This window comes from Theobroma umbraticum, unplaced genomic scaffold, assembly GCF_002168275.2.
Source record: "Theobroma umbraticum cultivar Fairchild unplaced genomic scaffold, ASM216827v3 scaffold_20.0, whole genome shotgun sequence".
NCBI lineage: Eukaryota > Viridiplantae > Streptophyta > Magnoliopsida > Malvales > Malvaceae > Theobroma > Theobroma umbraticum.
The window spans coordinates 2,795,496-2,803,472 of record NW_018397266.1 but is presented as its reverse complement, the minus strand read 5'-3'; the positions used below and the strand labels follow the sequence as shown (position 1 = coordinate 2,803,472).

Genomic DNA, 7,977 nt, shown 5'->3' with positions numbered 1-7,977 from the left:
TAAATAGTTTTGGTCATTAAAGTGTTCTAAGTCAGTAACACTTTAATCGATTAAAGCCTTCTCTGATCAATTAAAGCACTTTAGATGATGTGAAAACTGACACACGAAAAATTTTGAAAAATAAAAAATTGAGGAACAGGAGGTATGGGAAACCACCCATTTAAAATGTTGGCTAAACAATTACATATCCACTTCTTAAACCCTTCAGCTTCTCAAAAACCCATTCGAGAAAATCTAAACCTAAACGCCCAGATCTCTTTAAATCTATCCTTCCTCTTTCAAGTTATAAGTTACACCGAAAAACACTAATTCACCGACTTCAGCAAAATTAATGGCTAAAACCTCTCTTACCAGCAAAGTTATTGACAAGAGTAAAGCAAAGAGGCCAGCTGAGAACTCTCCTATTCTACCACCCCAGAAAAATGGTAAAATGGTTCTAGAATCGCCAGTTGAAACAAAAAAGGAAAGTTAGAACAAAACGAGGCCAAAGACAAAAACACCTACAATAACAAAAGACATCTCCATTGAAAAAGGTTAGCCTTCAACCTCACGATTTAGGAACCAAGCATGTTCATAGGCATAAGAAAATAGAAAACGCCACTATATCGTGCGAAAAATTTATGGATTGGGGAAGTTTTGATGAGACATCTTCGATCAAGGTTGACCTATTTAGGTTTTTTTATAAGCTTAAAATTAAGGGTCTAAATACATTTGGAGATAAATACTATAGCCCAACCTTTGTTAAAGAACTCTACTCTAGCATTGCTCTGAATAAAAAAGAATTAGTAAACTCCAATGATTTTTTGGAGAATGGGCTAAATGAGTTTTTGTGTGGAAAAAAATTGTGTCACTGCCTCTGATATTCGAAAGCTGCTGAAAACATAGTATCAAGTGGGAGAATTTTCAATTCCCCTTAACTATGATCCTTCACCCATGTGGGAGTTAATTACCAGAAGAAAAGAAAAATACCCTTCAAAAACTTATGCAAATAATATAAAAAATACATAAATGAGGACCTTGCGCTATTTCTTGGCATCCACATTGCACGAAAAGACTAGCAATTTTAGTTATGTTAGTTCTCAAGATCTATGGTTGATGAAATCTACTATGAATAAAACTCCTCTAAATGTAGCAAAGTATATGATTGAGAGAATGAGAGGAACCAATCTAGGAGATAAAACCAACCTACCATATGGAAACATAATCTTCTCTCTAGTTAAGAAAAAGGAATTTGGTGTATTAGATACTAAACTTATTGGACCAAGAGCAAGGATCAAGGTATCTTTCTTGGAAGCCTACAGAAGATGGATATAAGCTTGAGCAAAATGAGTGTATCGAAACACTCAAAGGTACTCTGACTCCTTCAGGAACTGAGACTCCCTCCACTCTATTCTCTAAAGTTAGTCAACTTCTCATTCAAAATGATAAGATTTTCAATCTATTGATGAGAATTGATGGAAAACTCACGGAGCAAGTTGAAAAGGTTATAAAGATTGAAGAAAAACTGTAGAATATTGAAAAGTCAGCTCTTAAAGAAAAGGAAGCTAAAACTCTTGCTTTCAAAGATCAAACAAGAGTTAAGAGTCCAAGTGAGAAAATTGTCACAAAATAGTTTAAAGCTCATGCATCTAAGCTAGAAGATGAAAGTGACAATGCAAATGCTGAAAATAAAGGAAATAATCAAGATGAAGTTGTAGCTCATGACACTGAAACAGATATGGGAATTGAGAAAGAAAAACAAAGTTAGGGAATGACAGAGAAGATGCAAAAAGAGAAAAAAAAAAAGGATAGAAGTCGAAAAGAAAATCTGAATAAATGAGAGTTAAAAGGAATATTGCTTTCAGATTTCATTGCTAAAATGTTTAAAATGGTTGTAGTTGATAAAGCAAAAGCTAAGGAAAGAATAAAGCAAGAAGTTGAATCAGCTCAGAAAGAAAATAAAGAGATCACACCAGAGCAAACTCAATGCAAAAAGAAGGCAGCAATCATTGGTTTAGTCTCCAAGAAACCTTATGAGAGAGGCAAGAAGACAATGGCAACCAAGACCATCACTCTCAAAAGAAGGAAATCTACAAGATTGGCATTAACTACTATCACACAACCCTCTAAAGTTGAACTTAAACCTTTTACATCCTTTGATTCCTTAACATTTGCCTCCTTATCCTCTAGATTCCTCCTCTAAGTCCTCCCCTAAACCTTTGAAAATGCATTTTGGCACTAATGAGTCCTTACCATCTTCAAACTTTGATTAGAATTAAGCTTAAGTAGGACTTTTTTTTTTTTTGGATGATGACAAAAAAAAAGGAGAGAATTAAGAAATAGGGAATGGTCAAGAAGATATACATAGAAAGGAGCCATGAACAATGTGTCTACCAAGTTAATGTTTAGCTTATGTTTTTATGACTATGGGTATGCTTTAATGGTTTTGTGCTTTTATGCTGCTGACTATTTTGTTGATAAGAATTATAAACTATCATTGTTTATAGTATGTTTATGGTTATTGATTTTATGATTTGATGACTATATATTGTTGATAATTGTGGAAGATTTGTGCACATACATACTGATTATTTTTGAAAAAACAAATTTAAATTCTTTATTTTTTTTAACGCATATATTAAAGGGAAACAATCCCTAAGCTGCATACAAAATTTTATGGTACAAAAGACATTGCCTTTTGAATATAGGAGTGTTTAGTCATTATAAAAAAAAAAGAAAAATGCTGACTCTATGTTTTCGATGATAACAAAACATTTTTTATTTATCGATGTCTAACTTTACTACTTAAGTGTGTAGAATAAAGTTTAAATTTCCTAATAAAAGTGTTGATTAAAGGCAAGTCAAAAGGCTTCTTCTCTTAAAAGATGAGCAAATCAACTAAGGTGGGAAAGAAAAGATGGTTTAGTAAAAATAGAACATCATTAACTAATTAACATAAGGCCTTATCCAATTAAAGCATAATTGAATGCTATATAAAAATAAGGCAAAAAGCCTTAATCAGTTAACATCAAGCTTAACCAATTAAAAAAGTGTTGGAAGCTAAAGACAAAAGCATGTTAATCATTTAAAGAATGGAATCAATTAGTTAGAGTACAAGACCTAATGTACCTTTAAACGCCAAAATCCAAATTTGAAATGAAGTTAACTATTGAAGGGAGCCAAAATGAAGAAATTCAAATTCAAAGAACATTTAATTGGTTGAAGCTGGTTTTAAATGGTTATAGATGAAAGAAGAAAAGTCTCAATAAGTTAAAGGGGGTCAAACCAATTAAAGGAAGACTACTGGTTGGAGAAGTCTAAAAATAAAATGTTCTTAATTAGTTTTAAGGGTCTCGATCTGTCTAATAGGATTGCAAAATCTCCAAGGGGATTCCATAGGATTCAAAGTCCATTTAACCGCATTAGAAGAATCACTTTTGACAAGAAGAATGAATTTATCCACCCAGGAGGAGGCTACGAACAATAAAAAAGCTTCTCTTACGCCAAAAGTGTAGCCATATTAGAATCACCCCACTCAGAGGCTTTAGGGCAATGCTGCTTTTGTATAGGTTGACAATCATGTGATTTCTGAGCAAATGCTCTGTTTTGTTTAATTTAGATAGTTTCTTTGGGTTCTTGTGATGCTACCACTACCCGAGTAGCAGACTTTGTTGGAAAATGTACAAAGGCATTAACCTCACCTTCTCTCATATGCCGCGAAGAGACTTTAGCAGTTAAGTTTAAGACTCGAATTCGCAATTTGGTGAGGAGGTTAATAAAAATCACATTCCAAAAAATAAAAAACTGAATTTTAATTCTACCCTCTTCATTTCTGAGAACCTCCTATCCCAATCTCACTTGGGCATCCTCTGACCGCACCAGCCACATTGAATTTCAACTCACTCTGAAAAAGTCTAATATACCCCATTGATCTCTTTTCAGAATACTTTCTAAATTGCACAACACCGAGTTTAAAATCTCTAAATAAATCAAGAATAGATATACAATGATCCTCCATTTTGATTTGGCTCACCAAGCAATTCTTGTTTTGATACTACACAAGAGTTGAAGCTTATTAAATATTATATCATTCCTAAACAGCCACGAGGACCACACAATACCGGAAAAGACCATTTTCCATGCTTTTTTCTTGTCAGAATCATGTTCTACCTCTATCCAAGCACAAAAGAAGTAGCATTGCTCGGGCCTGTCCAAACAATACCCCAATCCCGACACCAACAAGCCCATATTTCCAGCTTTTAAAGCAAGAGAAAAATAAATAATCAATGATCTCCGATACTTTACAACAGAAGCAGCAAAATGAAGAACTTTCAAAACATGCCTTTCTTTCATAGTTCAGATTTGACTGGTAATTTACCATTTAAAATTAACCAACAAAGAACCTCAACTCTTAAGAGGAACAAGACCCTCCCACACAGCTCCCGCAACCAATTTATCATAAGCTAAAGCTCAATCCAATTGCCGCACTGCAGCCTTATATTCGCACTTCCCCATTTAGTACTGCAAGACTGGGAAGGACTTCCAGCTGAATTCACATCCCCATATTTAAACGAAACAAAAAATTGGGCCATAGAAGTCTCATCATTTCCCTGCTTTATCTTTTTATGCAGAGTATATATCAACCACTCAACATTGATCCTAAAAGGAACAAAAAAGGTAAATGTGACTCCTCAACTCCATAAAGGTTGAAAATATGATTGACAACGTGAAGTACGTTTTAATGTAGAGGGTGAAAGTGGCAATCAAGTCATCTTCACACTTTTGGTTTTTGTAAGTTTCTGTAATGGAATTATCCATAAACAGTAAAAAGGAATAATTCTTTCTGGTACTCAGTAGCCATAAGCATTCAAAAATCTTTCACAAAATGGGTAACCCATTTGGATTTTGCTTGGACCGCCCAAATACACTACATTTTGGGCTCTAATACTAGGTTATGGTGTCGACTTGATTCCATTGCTACTTGCCCCACCCATGCACACAAACATTTTCGTTTTTTGCAAAGAAACAAACATCAATTTTAATGGGCTAAATAAAGTCAGTTATTTCAGTTCTTTTAATTCTGAAAAAAAAAAGGTTTTAAATTAATTTTTTAAAGAAAAAATATAGACATAATACTCAACAAAATTTTGAATTATTTAAAAAATTTAAATAAATATTTATTTTTTTATTATATTCAATCAAGCTTTTATACTTTTATTTTAAATCAAATAATCTTTTATAGTTCATAATTGATAATTTTTATTAATCAAAATGCTTATTATTATTATTATTATTATATATATATATATAGTGTTGACATAACACTAATGTGGATGGTGAAAACATTGTATGATCACGTCATCATATTACATCATCATGTCATGTCGTTATTTATTATGACATACCAACTTACTACGTTAATACCATATCAACGTCGTGATTTAAAACAATAAGTGGTATTTTGATTAAATTAAATAATAGTTATAAAAACTTATTTAATTTAAAATAAAAAATAAAAATTTATTTGATTTAAAATAAAATATAAGACCTTGATTAAATGCAATAAAAATATAAAAAAAATTTTAAATTTTTTTAAATAATTTAAAATTTTTTTAAATGTTATTTCAAAAATGTATATACATTTACTATTAAATCAAATATTCATATGCAAAGTCTATTATTCTTTTCCTCTCATCGTTTGTTCACAATGAATAAGTGGAGGCAAATTCTTTTCGAACTCAAACTCTTTCTTTGGGGTAGTAAATCATGAAAATGAAAACTTAAAATAAGATTTACTTTCACTTGGTCACATTTTATTGTTTTCATTTGATTTTAACAAAATTTTAAAAAAAAACCTTTAACTTTAATGTATGCTATATTAAATTTTAAATTTTGAATTTGATGTTTCATAATAATTTTTAATGCCAAAAATTAAAAAAGAAAAAATCATATAAAATTATGAAATATAAAGAATAAAAGTATTAAGTGTTTAAACAAGGAAAGAAAATATAATTTTAAAAAGAATAAAAAGAGACGAAGGGAACATCATCCTTTTCGATAAAATTGTTCAAAATAAAATCTTGATCTGATTCCTTATTGTCAACAATTTAAAACCAAAGAATTATGTTTTTCAGAAAATTTCAGACCCTTACACAGCTACACCATTATTCAAATATACTATTGACATGGGTTTGGGAATAAAGGCAACAGCATGCATATATATCTTTACTATTCTTAATTTGTTTTAGTATTCCACCGTATCCTAACTCTGAGGTATCTGTTTTTACTATTTTAGATGTATCTGGGTCTGTTCGGTTCGCCTTTTACGGATGGCATTACAAACCATGAGATTTGCAGAAACCCCAAAAGTATTATCAAAATATTTTAATTCAAACAGAGTCAACATTTTTCAAACATTATGCTGAACCAAATGATTCAACTCTCATAACACATTCTACGGTTCAAATTTTGAAAGTTTTAAAGCCAATAGATTGGAGAGAAAACCTCAATCTTGGCAAAAAATTTCCATTTAAAAACAATAGACCATTGCTTTGTTTTTAACTATTGAGATTACCAGCAGCCATGGATCAACACTTTCCTTTATAACAACAAACAAAACCATCACTCTTGATTGATGTTTTCTAAATTTGGATATAAATACAAATTTTCAGCATGTTTTTCTCATTAGTGAAATTGGTATGGACCATTAAGGGAAATTCTTTCACAAAAAATAGAAGAATTATACAAAAAATTTTCAAAATGCTTTCAACTTGAAGAAAATCAGACAAATTTACATACTTCAATACATTTTTTCTCCAAATTAACAATCTTATGGATAACATCATAGGATTATGCTTATGATATTGATGTCTATACTGGAATACCAATGGTTATCAGAACGGTAAGCCATTTTAAACATATTAAATTTTGATATCAAATATATCAAAGGAGAATCAAACTCTCTATATATATATATATAAATATTAATAGACTTTTTTGAATGGTTTGAAGAATATGAAGAGCCGCAATTAAACACTCTAAACATTACAAAAAAATGGCAAACAAACAAAACTGAGATAGTGTCAAATCATCCTCCTTTAACAGAAATCCAATACTCACATAAAAACATAGGAATAAGAGCAACTCCACTAAGGATGAGATCACCTGAATTGGGAGAACATATAACTTCAAAAGATGTTAAAATGATAATAGAACAAAATAACTTTACAAACTTAAATCTGCATTCCATATCCGAACAATTAGATAATATTGAAATAAAATTACAACACCCAAAAAAATTCAACAAACATCTAGCACATCAGCACAAGAAAAGGATATAAAACCAACATTCGTACCTTTTGAAATTCCCAATACATATCAACAAACCAAAAATCATTTCCTACATGAAATAGAAAATAGACTTAAAACTTTAGAAAGTCAATATTCAGAAATCAAAGTAGAAGATACTCCTCAAAGACATCCAAACCCACACATTAATACCATAAATGAAGAAACTGATTCATCAACAGAAAGTTTACAAAACCAACAGATAAACAAAATGATCTGGAAAGAACCACAAAAAATCTATTATCCAAAAATGACAGCCCCTGATATAAACATAGAAGAAAAACCCTCTTTCCAAAACAAATACAATGCAAATACAATATACGAATGGAACATAGACGGAATGTCAGAATATAACATTCTCAATATACTGCAACAAATGACCATGGTCTCTAATATATACAAAACTCAAAACCAAACAGGTCAAATTACAGATCATGCAATTGCTTATATGCTAGTTGCTGGTTTCACAAGACAACTAAAAGGATGGTGGGATAATTATCTCTACACAAATCAACAACAAGAAATTTTAAAAGCTGTTAAACAAGATTCAGAAGGAAATATCATAACAGATAATCAAGGACAACAAATTCAGAATGCAGTGGCAACATTAATCTTCTCAATTTCAAAACATTTCATAGGAGATCCTTCACA

General features: G+C 31.0%; 1 pseudogene; it reads left to right on the top strand.

The window, feature by feature from the left end:
- Positions 1-331: 331 nt before the first annotated feature.
- The window catches only part of LOC149526745 (uncharacterized), a 13,868-nt pseudogene continuing 6,222 nt past the window's right edge, over positions 332-7,977 (top strand).